Source organism: Mus musculus, chromosome 14, assembly GCF_000001635.26.
Source record: "Mus musculus strain C57BL/6J chromosome 14, GRCm38.p6 C57BL/6J".
In the NCBI taxonomy this organism is placed as follows: domain Eukaryota; kingdom Metazoa; phylum Chordata; class Mammalia; order Rodentia; family Muridae; genus Mus; species Mus musculus.
In genome coordinates this window covers 88,630,383-88,647,750 of record NC_000080.6, presented here as the reverse complement: position 1 = coordinate 88,647,750, position 17,368 = coordinate 88,630,383, and the positions used below count along the sequence as shown (strand labels likewise).

Here is a 17,368-nt window from a genome sequence, read left to right as displayed (position 1 = left end):
GTAAATTTCATTATATATTAATTATATATAATAATTATATATGGATAATTAATGAGAAATTTTAAAAATAAAGTCAGAAGACAATAAAGACAGAAGAAAGGCCAATTTAATACTTAAATAAACTTGAAATACAGATCCAGTAGCTTTGAACAAAGGAAGGTCTTCCTGCTGTAACAAACTAGATCTTCCCAGTACCTTCTTTATGAACATTGTGTCTAGTTGGTTTTTATCTCCTCAATTATCAATGACTCCCAACATGCATTCTGAGCAGGCATTTGAAACTGAGAAAATAGTGTGTTTCAGTCCAAAATCATCCATTCTTTATACTACTGTGCTTGGTCATTTCTTCTCATGCTGTGTTTTCCCAGTTCTTCCTGAATCAGTTATTAACTCAGTACTCAAGTCAGTCCACAAAACAATGAGGCGCAGGTTCATTTGAACTTTTACTCATTACTCAAGAAAACTACACTTTGTGAAAACATTAAAAAAAACCCACATGGTAAAGACACCATGTAGGTATATAACTGATACCATACACTAACCAGCCTGGTCTTACACTGATATGTAAATGTTGTTAATAAAGCTTACATCCTAAACACCATGCATTACAAAACTGTAAAAAGTAAATTGTAAGTTGTTCTGCCATGATGATGTCCTCAACTATCAGAGACAAAAATTAGCTTTGTAATATATTTTTTGCTTTTTTCATATTTATAAATATTAATAAACACAAATGAACTCTAATGGAAGATAATATGCTTACTTGGCTTAACTACATGGAGGTATGGAATGAAAGATCTTAAATGATATTGGTTACATTGTTGTCATTTTTCAGGTAAGTATCAGCATAAATATTTAAGTAATTTAATTAAAAGTATTATAACTGTTCAGGAATGTTTCCCCTGTGCCCATATCTTCAAGGCTTTTCCCCACTTTCTCCTCTATAAGTTTCAGTGTCTCTGGTTTTATGTGAAGTTCCTTGATCCACTTATATTTGACCTTAGTACAAGGAGACAGAACAGCAATGGCTTCTGCTGTAAGATCGAGAATTGACAAATGGGACCTAATGAAACTCCAAAGTTTCTGCAAGGCAAAAGACACCGTCAATAAGACAAAAAGACCACCAACAGATTGGGAAAGGATCTTTACCTATCCTAAATCAGATAGGGGACTAATATCCAACATATATAAAGAACTCAAGAAGGTGGACTTCAGAAAATCAAATAACCCCATTAAAAAATGGGGCTCAGAACTGAACAAAGAATTCTCACCTGAGGAATACCGAATGGCAGAGAAGCACCTGAAAAAATGTTCAACATCCTTAATCATCAGGGAAATGCAAATCAAAACAACCCTGAGATTCCACCTCACACCAGTCAGAATGGCTAAGATCAAAAATTCAGGTGACAGCAGATGCTGGCGTGGATGTGGAGAAAGAGGAACACTCCTCCATTGTTGGTGGGATTGCAGGCTTGTACAACTACTCTGGAAATCAGTCTGGCGGTTCCTCAGGAAATTGGACATAGTACTACCGGAGGATCCAGCAATACCTCTCCTGGGCATATATCCAGAAGATGCCCCAACTGGTAAGAAGGACACATGCTCCACTATGTTCATAGCAGCCTTATTATAATAGCCAGAAGCTGGAAAGAACCCAGATGCCCCTCAACAGAGGAATGGATACAGAAAATGTGGTACATCTACACAATGGAGTACTACTCAGCTATTAAAAAGAATGAATTTATGAAATTCCTAGCCAAATGGATGGACCTGGAGGGCATCATCCTGAGTGAGGTAACACATTCACAAAGGAACTCACACAATATGTACTCACTGATAAGTGGATATTAGCCCAAAACCTAGGATACCCAAGATATAAGATACAATTTCCTAAACACATGAAACTCAAGAAAAATGAAGACTGAAGTGTGGACACTATGCCCCTCCTTAGAAGTGGGAACAAAACACCCTTGGAAGGAGTTACAGAGACAAAGTTTGGAGCTGAGATGAAAGGATGGTCCATGTAGAGACTTCCATATCCAGGGATCCACCCCATAATCAGCATCCAAACGCTGACACCATTGCATACACTAGCAAGATTTTATCGAAAGGACCCAGATGTAGCTGTCTCTTGTGAGACTATGCCGGGGCCTAGCAAACACAGAAGTGGATGCTCACAGTCAGCTAATGGATGGATCACAGGGCTCCCAATGGAGGAGCTAGAGAAAGTAGCCAAGTAGCTAAAGGGATCTGCAACCCTATAGGCGGAACAACATTATGAACTAACCAGTACCCCGGAGCTCTTGACTCTAGCTACATATGTATCAAAAGCTGGCCTAGTCGGCCATCACTGGAAAGAGAGGCCCATTGGACACGCAAACTTTATATGCCCCAGTACAGGGGAAAGCCAGGGCCAAAAAGGGGGAGTGGGTGGGTAGGGGAGTGGGGGTGGGTGGGTATGGGGGACTTTTGGTATAGCATTGGAAATGTAAGTGAGCTAAATACCTAATAAAAAATGGAAAAAAAGTATTATAACTGTAAAAAATTTATTGCAAAATTGTTACTGGCCTACTATAATGTTACTGTTGATGTTAAAGTGAGATAGGTTATACAGCACACTGGTAAAGTGATTGCCTAGCTTGTGCCTGCTCCTGGGTATGGTAGCTATTACCAAAAAAGGAAAATCATTCAAAAGGCCTATCATTAAATGATGTAAAATTATATTAAAATAAATGGTAAAAACATTTTGATCATCTAATTAACCAAGAAAACATGGCAGTGTGTGTTTTTTAATGGTATCTTATGTATCGTTATATATGCATATATAAGTTACGCAAAATGGATTCTGATATTTTAGTATGCCAATATGACAGTAATTAAATATATTACATTATAATAATATTACTAACAGTATTTCCTAAATGTGTATTATGATATGGCTATGAATACAGTATTTCGGGCTATAAATTAAAAGAGAAAATCTAACAGAAACATTAGCAGATAGACTTTAATGAAACAATATTAAATTTAATCTTTAATTTTACAAACATAATATTCTAATACCGTACTTCACATGACTATAATGCTGCAATAAATGTTCAAAAGTTAATTTTAAATTAAGTTAAATTTACTTATTAAATATGATAAGAAAATGAAAAGTTTTTTCAGACTCAAAAACTATCAAATCTCTTACAATAAAAATTTTATAATATATGTAAATTATTTAAATTCAAAATTATAAGATTAATCCATTGCACCTTGCAAAACAGCTTAAACATGTCCTTTGAGATGGCACTAATCAGCCATTTGCCTCAATTATCCACTCTATTGCACAGAACAAAATTATCAGACTTTAAAGCTAAGCTTCAGCACATAAATTCCAGTACAAATTTAGAAATAGGGGGAAAATTGCAGTTTCCTTAACATGATTCATCACGCACCATGTCAATCTGTAATACCACTAGCTAAGTGGTGCATTGAGGCATCAAATGTGTAATTTTAAATGAATTGATTTATACTTTTACAGAATATTGGTTATGCGTTATTTTCTAGTTAACCCTTTCCTAACATCACAAGCATCACCTGGAATAATCCACATTTCTTTTAAAACTCAGACTAAATTCAAGAATTTGGAGTTCAACTGACACATTATGCAATTCAACTATAGTGTGACTTAACAGCATTCATAATGTCCTAGAATAAAATGTAGTTGTCCCCAGTAGCACTGAGTTAGTAGGAAGGAATTATTTAAATTTGGGTTTGTCATGGAATGTTTTGGTTTCTCCATCTGTGGTGATTGAGAGTTTGTAGCTATCACTTTGAGTCCTATATATTGTCCCCAGTTTCAATGGGATTGATTCAAGTATGTCTCCATTTAATTTGATATCGACTGTTGGTTTGCAGTAAATTATTTTTATTATAATTAGGTATGGGCCTTGAATTCTTGATCTCTCCAATACTGTTAACATGAAGGGGTGTTGTATTTATTCAAATGATTTTTCTGCAGCTAAGTAGATTATCATGTGATTTTTTTTCTTTATGTTTGTTTATATAGTGGATTTCATCAATGGAATTTCGTATATTAAATCAGCCTTGCATCCCTCGGATGAAGCCTACTTGAACCTGGTGAATGATGGTGCTGATATGTTCTTGGATTTGGTTTGCAAGAATTTTATTAAGTATTTTTGCATCGATATTCATAAGTAAGATTGATCTGGGTTCTCTTTTTCGGTTGGGTCCTTATATGTGGTTTAGGTATCAGGGTAATTGTTGCTTCATAGAACTAGTTAGGTAGAGTTCCTTCTGTTTTTATTTTACGAAATAGTTTCAGAAAAATTGTTACCAGGTCTTCTTTGAAGATCTGGTAGAATTCTGTACTAAATCCATCTGGCCCTGAGATTTTTTTTTTTTTTGGTTGGAAGGTTTTTAATGAATTCTTCTTTTTCCTTGTGTGATATAGGCCTGTTTAGATAGTTTACCTATCCTTGAATTAACTTTGGTCTGTGGCATCTGTCTAAAAAACCATCCATTTCATCTAGAATATCCAGTTTTGTTGAATATAGGCTTTTATAGTAGGATCTAATGATTTTTTTGAACTTCCTCCATTCTGTTGTTATGTCTCCCTTTTCATTTCTGATTTTATTAATTTGGAAACTGCCTCTTAGCCCTTTAGTTAATTTGGCTACAGTTTTAATATATCTCATTGCTTCTTTCAAAGAATCAACTTTTGGTTTTGCTGATTCTCTGTATTTTTTTCTTTGTTTCTGTTTGGTTGATTTTGGCCCGGAGTTTGACTATTTCCTGCCTTCACCTCCTCTTGGGTAAGTTTGCTTCTTTTTGTTCTAGAGCTCTCAGGTGTGCTGTTAAGTTGTTTGTATAAGATCTCTCCAGTTTCTTTACCAGGGCACTTCATCCCATAAACTTTCCTCTTAGCACTACTTTCATTGTGTTCCATAAGTTTGTGTATTTTGTGTCAACATTTTCATTAAATTCCAGGAAGTCTTTAATTTCTTTATTTTTTCCTTGTCCAAGTTATCATTGAGTAGAGTTGTTCAGCTTCCACATGTATTTGGGCTTTCTGTAGTTTTTGCTATTGTTGAACACCAGCCTTAGGCCATGGTAATCTGATAAGATGCATGGTATTATTTCAACCTTCATGTATATGTTGAGCGTTGTTTTGTGCTGCTGGGAACCTGGTGGAATCGGGACTCATCACCTACCAAAACCCCCAATCTCTCAAATATCACTCCCCTTCCTTCCATTCCTTCTACCCCTTCTGCCTGCTACTTTTTGCTGGGGCAGACTCCTAGTAAGTTTGCTCCCTTGAAGACTCTATATCCCTATCATCCTGGAACTTGGTAAGAAACCCCCTCAACCCCCTCTCCAACCCCAGTTCTGGAACTACTGATGGGAGCCTAGTGGACTCGGGACCCTTCACCCTCCAAAACCCCTTCCCTCCCAAATACCACTCCCCTTCTGTTCCTCCCTTCCACCCCTCTGCCTACTCCTTGCTGATGGGGCAGACTCCTAGTTGGTCTGCTCCCATGAAGAATACATATCCTTATACATCTTAGAGGACTGGCTACACTCAGAGCAGTTGAACAGTTGAGAACACTCTGCACTCAGAACCGTTGAGTTCTCAATGCTATCAGAGCAGTTGAGGATCTGCTGCACTCAGCACAGTTGGACAACAGCTTGTCTGCTCCACTGAAGACCCAAAAGTCTGAAAGCCTTCCAGGAGATCTACTTCAGCCAGGGCCTCAGCAGCTTCTCTGCCCCTGTGAAGAGCCCCCAGTTGGAAGGCCCCATAGGTGGCCTGCTACAGCCAGGGCCTCAAGCCTACCAGGAGACCTGAAGCAACACAGGGACAAATGGGGCAGATTCCATACAGTCACCCAGATCAACAAACACCAGGGTTATCCAGATGATGAAAGGCAAGGGCAAGACCCTAAGCAACAGAAGCCAAAACACATGGGCATCACCAGAACTCAGTTCTTCCATCACAGCAAGCCCTGAATACACCAACAAGCCTGAAAATCAGGAATCTGTCCTAAAATTCTATCTAATGAATATAATAGAGTCCTTTAAGAAAGATATCAATAACTCACTGAAAGAAATACAGGAAAACACAGGCAAACAGGTGAAGGAATTGAATAAAGTGATCCAAGACCTGAAAGTAGAAATAGAAACAATGAAGTGTCAGAGACCATCCCGTGAGAAGGTGAGCCCTTCACAATCTCCCTAACAGGCCAAATGGCCTTGTACTAAGAGCTGGTTATCACCCCCCTTCCTCCCTATTCCTTTCTTGGCACCTGAGGCTGTAAAAGCTGAATTATAGTCCCCTCTTCCCTGTCTCTTCCTGAGTTCCTATGCCATCCAATGACATGAGTTATGCCTGAGCCCAGCCTCTCCCCCAAGGCTGTCAAGGAGGATCGATGTTCCAGAGATAAGATCCAGAGTGTCCGCTGCCTGGCGCCTGACTTCAGCCCCCATGTCAGCAGATGCCCACTTCTTTGTTCTTTGTATAATTCTCCCTCAACCCCTCCCATATTCCCCGAGATGTATGCTTTAAAAAGAAGGCACCTCAGCCTAATAAACAAGACCTTGATAGGCACAATCTTCTTGGTCTCCCCTCTTCTTTCTCTTCCTCTCATCTCCTTCCAGGTTTGAGGTCTCCCTCGCACCCACGAATAACTGAATCCTGCGGGACAGCATAATGAAGAAAACACAAATGGATACAAACCTGGAAATGGAAAATCTAGGGAAGAGGTCAGGAATTACAGATGTAAGTATTACCAACAAAATATAAGAGATAGAAGAGAGAATCTCAGGCATGGAGGATACAGTAGAAGAGATTGACACAACTGTCAAAGAAAGTTCAAACCATAAAAAACCTCCTAACCCAAAGCATCCAGGAAATTCAGTACAAAATGAAAGACCAAATCTAAGAAAAATTGGAATAGAGGAGAACGAAGATTGTCTTGAAGGACCTGAAAATATCTTCATTAAAATCATAGAAGAAAACTTCCCCAACATAAAGAAAGAGATGGACATATAGGTTCAAGAACTCCAAATAAATGGAACCAGAAAAGAAAAACTTCTTGTCACATAATGATCAAAACACTAGATGCACAGAGCAAAGAAAGAATATTAAAAGCTGCAAGGGAAAAAGGCCAAGTAATATACAAAGGTAGACCTATCAGAATTACACCAGACTTCTCAATAGAGACTGTGAAAGTCAGAAGAGCCTGGTCATGCAGACTCTAAGCGAACACAAATGCCAGCTCAGGCTACTATACCCAGCAAAACTCTCAATCAACATAGATGGAGAAACCAAAGTATTCTAAGACAAAACTAAATTCAAACAGTATCTATCTACCAATCTAGCCCTACAGAGATTCCTGGAAGGAAAACTCCAACACAAGGAAGATTACCTGCACCAAAGAAAGGACAAGATATTAAGTATCTCACAACAAAGTCAAAAGCAAACACCCACAAGCACATGAATGTCACTTTTAAACAAACAAAATAAGTGAATTAATAAAGAGAAGCAGATATCAATTGAAATTCATGACATGAAAACAAAGATGTTATAACTTTTTGTCTCAATACATTAAAATTGCAAGAGTTAGAGCAAAGTTAAACAATAAATGATAATTTATTTAGATTATTTTCCCAAATATTTTCTAGATGCCTTTGGCATAGAAATGATTCAGTGTCAGTTCTAAATTGTATCAGATTTTCATGGCATCAGAAGTCAAATTCTTTGTATAAATTTAGTAATAGATTAGATGAATAAGTAATAAAGCTGACAAATATATACATTTCTCATAAATGTGAAAAGATGTATCCATTTATTTCATTATATTTATATAATTCTACAATATTATTATTGTTATTTTGAAAAGGAATCTCATGTATCCCAATCTGGCCTCAGCTCATTATATAGCCAAGGGTGACCAACGCAGATTTATTCAGTTATTATAGTATATTTTGTTAAAAATAATTTAAGGGAGAAAGAGGTTATTTGGCTCACAATTACAGGTAAGTTTGCAGTAAGTGCAGACAATGGAAACTTGAAGTCACTGGGCAATTATATTCATAATCACATGTAGAAGGCAATGGATTAATGAGTGTTTCTTGCTAAGCTTCCATTCTTTTAATTCAGTCCAAAGCATAGCCAATAATTGGCATTTCCTGCATAGATTGAGTCGACCCAGCATTTTTATAACTAAACTAATACAGTTCCTTACAAGATTTCTCAGTATTCCAGCTCCAAGTTGATTCTAGAGTTTGTCAAGGTGACAATTAAAAATAATCCCCAAAGAATGTTAAACTACTGATCCTCCTATGTCCATCTCCAATATGCTGTCTTATAAGCCTCTGCTAATACAGTAATTATACTCTACTGGGCATATGTCAATTCTTGGCTTTCTGTGTGTTAGGCAAACATTTAACTAAATGAGCTCTGATCCCATTTTCATTTATTTTATTATAATTCCATTTTTACTGTGAATTTGATACATGGATAATGAGTTTTTACCATGTTGGAAAGAATTAGATTTGTCTTTTTGCTTTTATTTACAAATCTTATAAAGAATAATGCACCTGTAACATCAAGAAGCAATAGAAACTATAAACATACTTGCCTATTCCATAACCCCCAAATAGTTATTAATATAATGGAAAGTTGAAAGGTCTGAGTTGAATGTGTTTATTAGAATACAAACTGCTTTCTATTTTAATCTTTTAAAGATAGAACATGTACATCCTATGCATACATATATATATATATATTCACATGCATATACAAACGCACATACACATATACATACAGATTCGTTGTATTTAGGTCCTAGGCAAAGTGCATGTTGCTTCATTTTAATTCATTCTCAAAATAGACCACTCTACTTGGTTCAGAGTTGTTACTTTAGGAGATTTTGTGGAAGAAACCCTGGGTTAGGTGAAGATAAACTGTTACCATGGAATCACAGAAGTAAAAATAGCATCCAGTGAATTGGTGCGTTTAGCTCTCATCTCCACAAAAGATTTCAAGCAAAGTAGCTTCTGAGTCAGGGATTTCATCTCCTTGCTTAAATCCCATTAGGTGATAGTTTTGTGTCTCCAGCTGCAATGCAGGTCAAAGTTTGAGAAAGTGTACTATAGGACTTTTGGACCCATATGTCACATTCAACAAGAAATTCAATACTTTGGTATCAAAAATCTTCATTCTCACAACTCATAAATGCAATCTATTCATTGTATGGTAAGTTCATCAAAATGTTCAAATTGATAGCAACAAGGTAAATATTTAAACTTAACATTGAATTTACCCAATAGCTGTGATGTTTTAACTTTTCATAGTAGTTAATAAAATATTATAAAATTTCAAATGTTTTTGTAGGGATTATTAAATTAGGATTATTGGCAATGAATTTTAAATCAACAACACTAAAGTCTCACAAGTGAAATTGTAATACATTTTGAATGATGTCATTCATATTTAAAAGTACTGTATATATCTGTTAGATTAAAAAAGGAAAGTACATAAACCTTACATATATTATGACAACTTGGAGTCAGTAATTTCATAAAACCGATATGACTACATATAAAAACATATTTTCAGATGTAAATCTCTTTGAATTCAACAAAGATAACATGTTAATGAAATATGAAGTGAGAAGAAAGACAAAGAGAAAAAGAGATTCAGATAAATCCTCTCTCTTCCCCTGGTATAATACTTGAATCTCATATTCTATTTTTATACTATTTTAAAATTTTAGGTTCTTTCACTAATAAATGTGTCTGAATCTCATGTTTTCTCTAAATTCTGCCAAAACTGAAATCATCTCAGAAAAGCAGTATCTGGATATTGAGAAATTTACCTTTTAATTGTTAACATTTGTAAGCCCACTTTTTGATATATACTATTTTAATTACAATTAGAAACTAATATTACTGTGTCTATTGGTTAAGTTCTAACTCCTATTTACACCATCACCTTTCCCACACATCACAGATACTTTATTATTTTATAATCAAACTGACAATTTGGGAGTTTCATGTAAGTAAGAACATTAGGTTCATTTCAACCTGGTTCTTGCCTGTCTATCTTAGTGGCCCTCTGTGTCATCTATTTCATGAAAAGTGCTGTATGTCACTTTTCATGAATGAGTAAACTTTTAATGTGTGTATATGTATATATATATATATTTATATAACATATTATATAATATATATTATATATACATATATAATATAGTACATATTATGTATTATATATAAATTAAAATATATTGTGATGTGGATGTTATATATAGGTATATATGCATATAATATGTATGTGTGTGTTTGATATAAATAATGTAATATAGATGATAAAATATATGTAATGTAATATAACATCATAGTCATGCCTTGGCGATTGTGAACAATGCCACAATAAACATAGGTGGGCTGAAATACTTTCTTTGCTGATTTAATTTCTTCTGGAAATATATAACATAGCAAATCTATTTTTAAGATATTCTTGAAGGATTTTCTTTCTTTTTTCCTGTGTGATCACTCAATTTCCCAACACAATGTATGCAGCTGGGGAAGAAATGTCAAATGTTAAAAAGGTGGAAGACAAACTGCAACACCCACAATAACCAATAAAATCCAAAGTCAGAAACACAAAATGCAAGCTTTTAATTTCAATATTCTGAGTGGTCAGAAGATTTTTAATTGACCTAGATTTCAAAAGAGGAAAAATAGTGACCTACTGGAAACCGTGGAACATGAGTCCATAAGCAATTAGTTTATACTAGGTAAAAGAAGCAAGTATGTATGGTTTGCAACAATTAATAACATACTGAAGCACAAAAATGGGAATTACTTATTTGTATTTAACAAAGAGTAAATAGATTTCTCTTGAGACACACCTTAAAGAGGTAGTATGCAAGAAAGTTAATTCTGACGATTAATTCTCTTTCATCTATATGGAGACAGGAAAGGAATGTTGATTTTTTTCACAGCTATCAACATATAACCTCTAGATACAAGCAATGATGAAGTGAGAATTCTGAAAAGATGTAGTTCCACAAGGAAGATTTTCCTTGAAGACCTTGGACTAATCATTAAGCATCTTTTTCCATAAATGAACAAAAGTTAGAAAAACCATGGGAGAAAGAGATAGTGATGCACAGAAACAGCCATTCCATGACAAGTAGCAAGAGGTTCGGATTAATTTAACTTTGGTTGTGACAGATGCAAAGACAATTTAATAAATAAAAACTTTACTTTTAATATAAGTAGATCTTTATATCTAGGTGACTTAACTGGACATAATATACAATGCCATATGACATAATTTCTGGGGACATCATGACTCAATCAATAGCCCATGATCACATGAGTGGCTGCCTCACCAACTTTAGAATATATCTCAAAGCAGATCTACTATAACAAAGTTTCTCACCATCTCATACCTTTGTCTCAGCCACGCACTCCAGCAGCCATTCCCCAGGGATCTGTTACTCTCTATAGGAATGCAAGTGGTTCAGGAAAACAAGTGGTGGATCTTCAATTCTTTACCCTTCCTCCTGTAGTGATTTCTCCCCCCTCTCTCTCTGGCCCATTCCCAGAATACCTAGTATATCCAGATGGAACAACTTGCTGTCCTCTGTCTTATGGATGACCTCTGCAACTCCTTCTAGCCCTTCTCCATTCCTAAGTGTCAGCTCTCCATATCTGGAAAAGCTTTCTACGCAGAACGCCTTGAGGTCACAATGGCAGGATTATGAAATCATTCCTTAACCAAATAAACCACAGTCACCCTGTTTTTCTAATAACCAGACATATTAACAAAAAACCAAATAACAGATTTTCATACAAAAAAGACCAGATAATAGGACTTAGAATAACAATTATCTTAAACCAAAAATAAAATATACATCAGGGTTAAAACACAATGAATGACAGCCATGACAATATGTGTCTATTAGAACCAGCAAAACTAACATAGCCAGCCCTAAAAATGAAATATACTTAAAGGATAAGATATGCATTTCTAAATAGTCTTCATGACTAAAATCATTTAAAAATGTCTGTGGAAACGCATACACAGAGTGGAATGGAAGTGAAGAAAACAGTCTATGCCTCACATGAAGAAATAGAATCAATTCTATATATAGATGCTCAATTCTATCTTTACTCAATTAACAACATTGGAAGACTACATTCCAATAGTTTCCCCTGGAACATATCTATTCTGTGGATAATCACATTAGACACTCATCTTTTCTTTTTTGATAAGCATTTCTCTGCACTATACTTCACTTCTGTCACCATACCTCAGTAACTTGAATGATCTGAGAATTTACACTAATTACAAAGTAATAGGCATTGTATCATTTGTTAGTAGATGCTGGAGAAATCTTTGAAGACATTGCATTAATATCCACAGTGAACTATTATTATAGAAAAAGATAAAAGAAGTCAAAGTTGTATGTTCCCTGAGGCCTGGCGGCCCTAGATGTTGCCAGTCTATCCCACAGATGCTATTATAGCATTATCAAGCTTGTGTTATTGTACATTTCATAAATCTTATACTTAAAAAATCTAAAGATTAGTGCATCATTTGGTAATATGTTGGAATCTAAGACAGCCATGTACAGTTACCATCCAGTTGTCATTTGAATTGCCCTGACATATTTTTGGAGATAGACAGTAAAGCACAATACAGTGAGTATAGGTGACCAGGTCACTTGTTCTTATTACTACTTGTGACTTTGGAGCCTGTGTAAAACAACACTAACAGCTATATAAAATGAAGAACTTTTACTGGGTATCGGTTACAAACTCACAATGGTATGTTCAGTTCACATAGCTTTATGGTACGAGGAAAAGAATCTTACTAAATTCATAAGCTGAAATCCAAACGATGGAAACTGTAAGCTCCACATTAAGGAATCATTTGATTACAGGTTCCAAAGAGAAATTCAAGGCTGTGAGTACTAAATCGCCTCTATTCTACCAAAACCAACATCAATCAAAACTGCATCTTTTGTAACACATGGCTAACTTATGAGTGTTTCCCTAAATTCAGTGTCTGTTTCAGAAATTATTTTGGACCAGAAATGTTCCAAACTGACAGTTTGTAGATTTATTTGGTAAACAAGCCACCCAAGTAACAAGAATTTTTCCTTCAGTATACAAAAAGTAATATCAAGTATATATTCTGCACTTTATCTGTCAATGTTAACAAGTTGCCAGATATGAAAACTAGTCTTTACTAAATTGACAAACTATGTCTTCATGACTTCATAGATTTCTGGAAATTTGAACCAGATTTACATTTTATGTAATTTATTTATTGATCCCTGGTAAATCTGAGTCTTATAAAAAATCTTATAAAAACATTTGCTAATTTTTCTGGTATTTTCAAGAAATTATGAATATAATGAAGCAGCATGATGTCACATGTAATAGAGAAGCATCAGTGTTAGAAAGCTGAAGTAGGCATGAAGAATTGAGAATTTTTATTGCTGGCAATGGCAGCTGCAGAAAACAGTCAGTAATGATCATTAAGTAATAAACATAGAGAAGAAAGCATTCACCAGATTAATAGCCACTTACTAAGTCTCAATGAGTAGGTTGATTTTTTTTCAGCAATGGAATCACATGTATTATAGCGCTTGTAATTAGAATAGAGTCAATTAAGTTTACAATAATGCCTTGTTATTCTCTAACGTCCATCTGTCTTCTGAATAGTCCAAATAGGTAAGTGGAAAGGGTCTGGGTAAGAATCATTATCCCTGAATCTTTAAAGTTTCTAATGATGACACTAATCTCTGTCACCCTTCTAACTGTGCAATCTGTGGCAGGCACTTGAAAGTTTTTGTCATTATGAAGCATTTTGTTGACCCCTTTTAGTGTACTTTGACACCATATTTCTCACTTCAAAGATCAGGAAGCCCATGTCGTGATTTTACACATAGCTGAGCAAACCTATCCCCTTTCAAGCATTATTGATTATGTATTCCTTGAGACAATTCATGTGGAAGTGAATCTGCTCCGAAGAAGACTGAAACCACAGTTCCCTTAATGGTGCAGCCTTCATTAGTCCCTAGTATGACTGTTGACCCCAGTTGAGAGTTAGGTTCCTGAGAAACATCACTTCAAAGCTAGACAGCTAGCAATATTACAAATTTCTGACTGTTTTCTCTTTCACCGAATTATTGTTGCCATGATATATAATCACAAATTATAAATTGTATATGACTTGATATACTTATTGTTGAATGTATAAACAGTCTGCTTCTCTGAAAGATGCCCATACAATTAATGTAATGATGTTTGTGCTATAAGCTAGCTGAAATACATAGTCCTTTATGATTTGGTAACTAACGTGGTGAGTCATATCAGTCTCAGGTTTACCACATTTAGAGTTTTCAGATTATACAAATCAGAAAAAGCAGCTTACCAATACACACCAGTTTGTGGTATTTATTATTATTATTATTATTATTATTATTATTATTATTAATTAGAACTACAAAAATCCTGCAATTTTAAAATGAAGGCTATACATGGGTGTAAAAATATATAAACATATAAGCCTACATGAATGAGTCTATAAATGAATGTAGCCATATTTCCTGATATGTATGAAACTTGCTAACCTAACCAATTATACATGACAAAAATGCAGAAAAAAAAATGTACTTGCCATTACTTTTTTTCAGTTAACCTAGGGAAGGCATATTAATTGCAAAACAAATAATGGATCCAAACGAATTGTTCTGAGCTTTAAATGCCATCTGTGCCTTTTTTTTAATATCAGATATTTAAGTTGTCTTGGTAACTAAGATTAGAAACATCTTTCTGTTATGAAAAAAGGAAGAAATGTAATTATAAATTGGTGTTAAATAGATGTTCACAAATATGCATATGAATATTCTTATGAATGGAGAAAATAGAAGTCCCATGGCATCTAGGCTTGTTGTATATTGTCAAATGGATGTATATTTTTTGCCTAAACTTGAGGACTAGAGTGTACTCTAAGAATAGTAAAGATTATTTTATATATCACAGTTTAAGTCCTGCTATTATTTCCAGTTATCTATGCTACATCTGAGTTGTCAAAGACACACTGAACTACAAATTGCTCAATCCTGTTGATTAGAGATGTTTCTAAAAATTTGATACACATACTAATAACTACATGGATTAGTTTAAGACTCTGACCTTTTATGCCAAGACCTCTTTCAGGTCAAGTAAACAGAGACCATTCATTTGGGAAAAATATTGTGTGTGTGTGTGTGTGTGTGTGTGTGTGTGTGTTTGAAAAATATATGTATACACATGTATATTTGTATATCAAAATGTGTGTCATATATATTTCTTTTATGTATTCCTATACATGTAACTCATATACCTACATATTCACACACATACATGCATCCACATATGTAAGCATCAGTGCTCCTATGATTCTTTTTAAACTGTGGTATTATTTTGTAATAAAATAATCCTTACTTTAATTTAGTAATAGAGTATTAGGCCTACTTAGAAAAGGTTTAAATTGTCTTTCAGCTCTTGAAAATTAAGTATGAAAGCACGTATTTTCTTGATCCATCAAAGTCGCAGCGTTGAGGTTTCAGATATAAACATCTCATTAGTTTTTGTTCTTCTTGTTATTCAACAGAAGAGCATGGTGACCTAACAGTTAGTGGCTGGCAAACAACTGAAAATCCAGGACCAAGTTGATAGTGACAGTTCAGGTCCCAATTTTCAGGGTTTATTTATACACCACTTAGCTGCGTATTTACAACATCATAAAATAAGATATAAAGATCATGATGTATCTTGAGGAATCATGTGTCTAAAATGTCAGCTGAATTATCTTGAATCTTATATTTTATCAAAGTACAAATCAAACCAATCTTAATATATTAAGACAGACACTGTAGAATTCTCTTTTTTATTTCTTTTTGATGAATTTATTCATTTTATATCCCTATTACAACGCTATCACTCCTCTCCCCCAGTACCTCCCTCACACATTCCATCCGATTCTCCTCAGAGAAGGGGAGGGCTCCCATGTCTACCAAGCCACCCTGGAACATCAAGTCACAGTAGGACAAGTGCATTCTCTCCTTCTGAGGCAAAACAAGACAGCCCAGATAGCAGAGAGGGATACAATAGCAGGGAAACAAAACAGCCCAGATAGCAGAAAGGGATACCATGGCAGGTAAACAAAACAGCCCAGATAGCAGAAAGGGATACTATGGCAGGTAAAGGAGGCAGAGACAACTTCCGTTTTAATTGTTAGGCAACCCACATGAAGACCAAGCCTTGCTACTATTTCTTAAAGATGTATTTTTTAGATTTAATAATTTTTATTTAGACAATGACATAAAACTTAAAGGACACATTCCCGATTCATGTAGAATAAAATAATTATATGGCTTAGCCATTAAAGACTATATACACAACCAAAACAGAATTCTTGAAACAGGTGACACTAAAGATTGCAGTCTGATAAAGGGATATTGTGAGAAGGTAAAACTGTAAGGTATTTCCAGAAGAGATCAGGGAGAGAAAAGGCAGACATACATATTCATATGATTTTTATTATGGTGTTCTAAGTGTTCTAATTTGTTATTGGTTATTATTAATCTCTTTCTATATCTGATTATAAGTTACATGTATGTAGAAAACACTATTATTTGTAGAGGGTGACACTGGTTTTATTTCAGCTATTTTTGGAGAGTCTTTGAGTATTCACCCTATTGTGTGTTTCACTAAACATACTCCTACGTGTTCTACATCAAGATGGACATAAATTTACCTGAGTAGGTTAACTCTTAAAACTCTCTGACATAGGGAATGAAAGTAGAAAATACAACTCAAACTAATAATCCATACATTAAGTATCACCCAGTTCAAAAAATAATTTTCTTCTCAAATAGATATTATTGATGGAATATATTAGTTTTATCATGTGCCTTTTAAAGACTTTTGACTCAAAACAGTCAAAGATACGACTAGAGATAAGTTTTCATTCATTACAACTTGTAGAAATACCTACTAAGAAGGATTCTGAGCTTCTAGGCTAATATCCACTTCTCAGTGAGTGCATATCATGTGTGTTCTTTTGTGATTTGGTTACCTCACTTAGGATGATAGTCTTCAGATCCATCCATTTGTCTAAGAATTTCAAAAATTCATTGTTTTTAATAGCTATATAGTACTGCATTGTGTAAATGTACCACATTTTCTGTATCCATTCCTCTGTTGAGAGATGTCTGGGTTCTTTTCAGCTTCTGGCTATTATAAATAAGGCTGCTATGAACATAGTGGAGCATATGTCCTTATTAAA

At 34.8% G+C, this 17,368-nt stretch overlaps 1 long non-coding RNA gene across 1 annotated transcript in view; it reads right to left on the bottom strand.

Annotated features, from left to right (window-relative positions):
* The window catches only part of Gm41225, a 124,876-nt gene extending 113,174 nt beyond the window's left edge, over positions 1 to 11,702 (bottom strand). The window contains exons 1-2 of the long non-coding RNA XR_874883.1: positions 11,633 to 11,702; positions 11,472 to 11,523 (exon numbers count right to left, since the gene is read on the bottom strand). This is a non-coding gene — a long non-coding RNA (predicted gene, 41225). The remainder of the gene's footprint in view (positions 1 to 11,471; positions 11,524 to 11,632) is intronic.
* Positions 11,703 to 17,368: the final 5,666 nt, after the last annotated feature.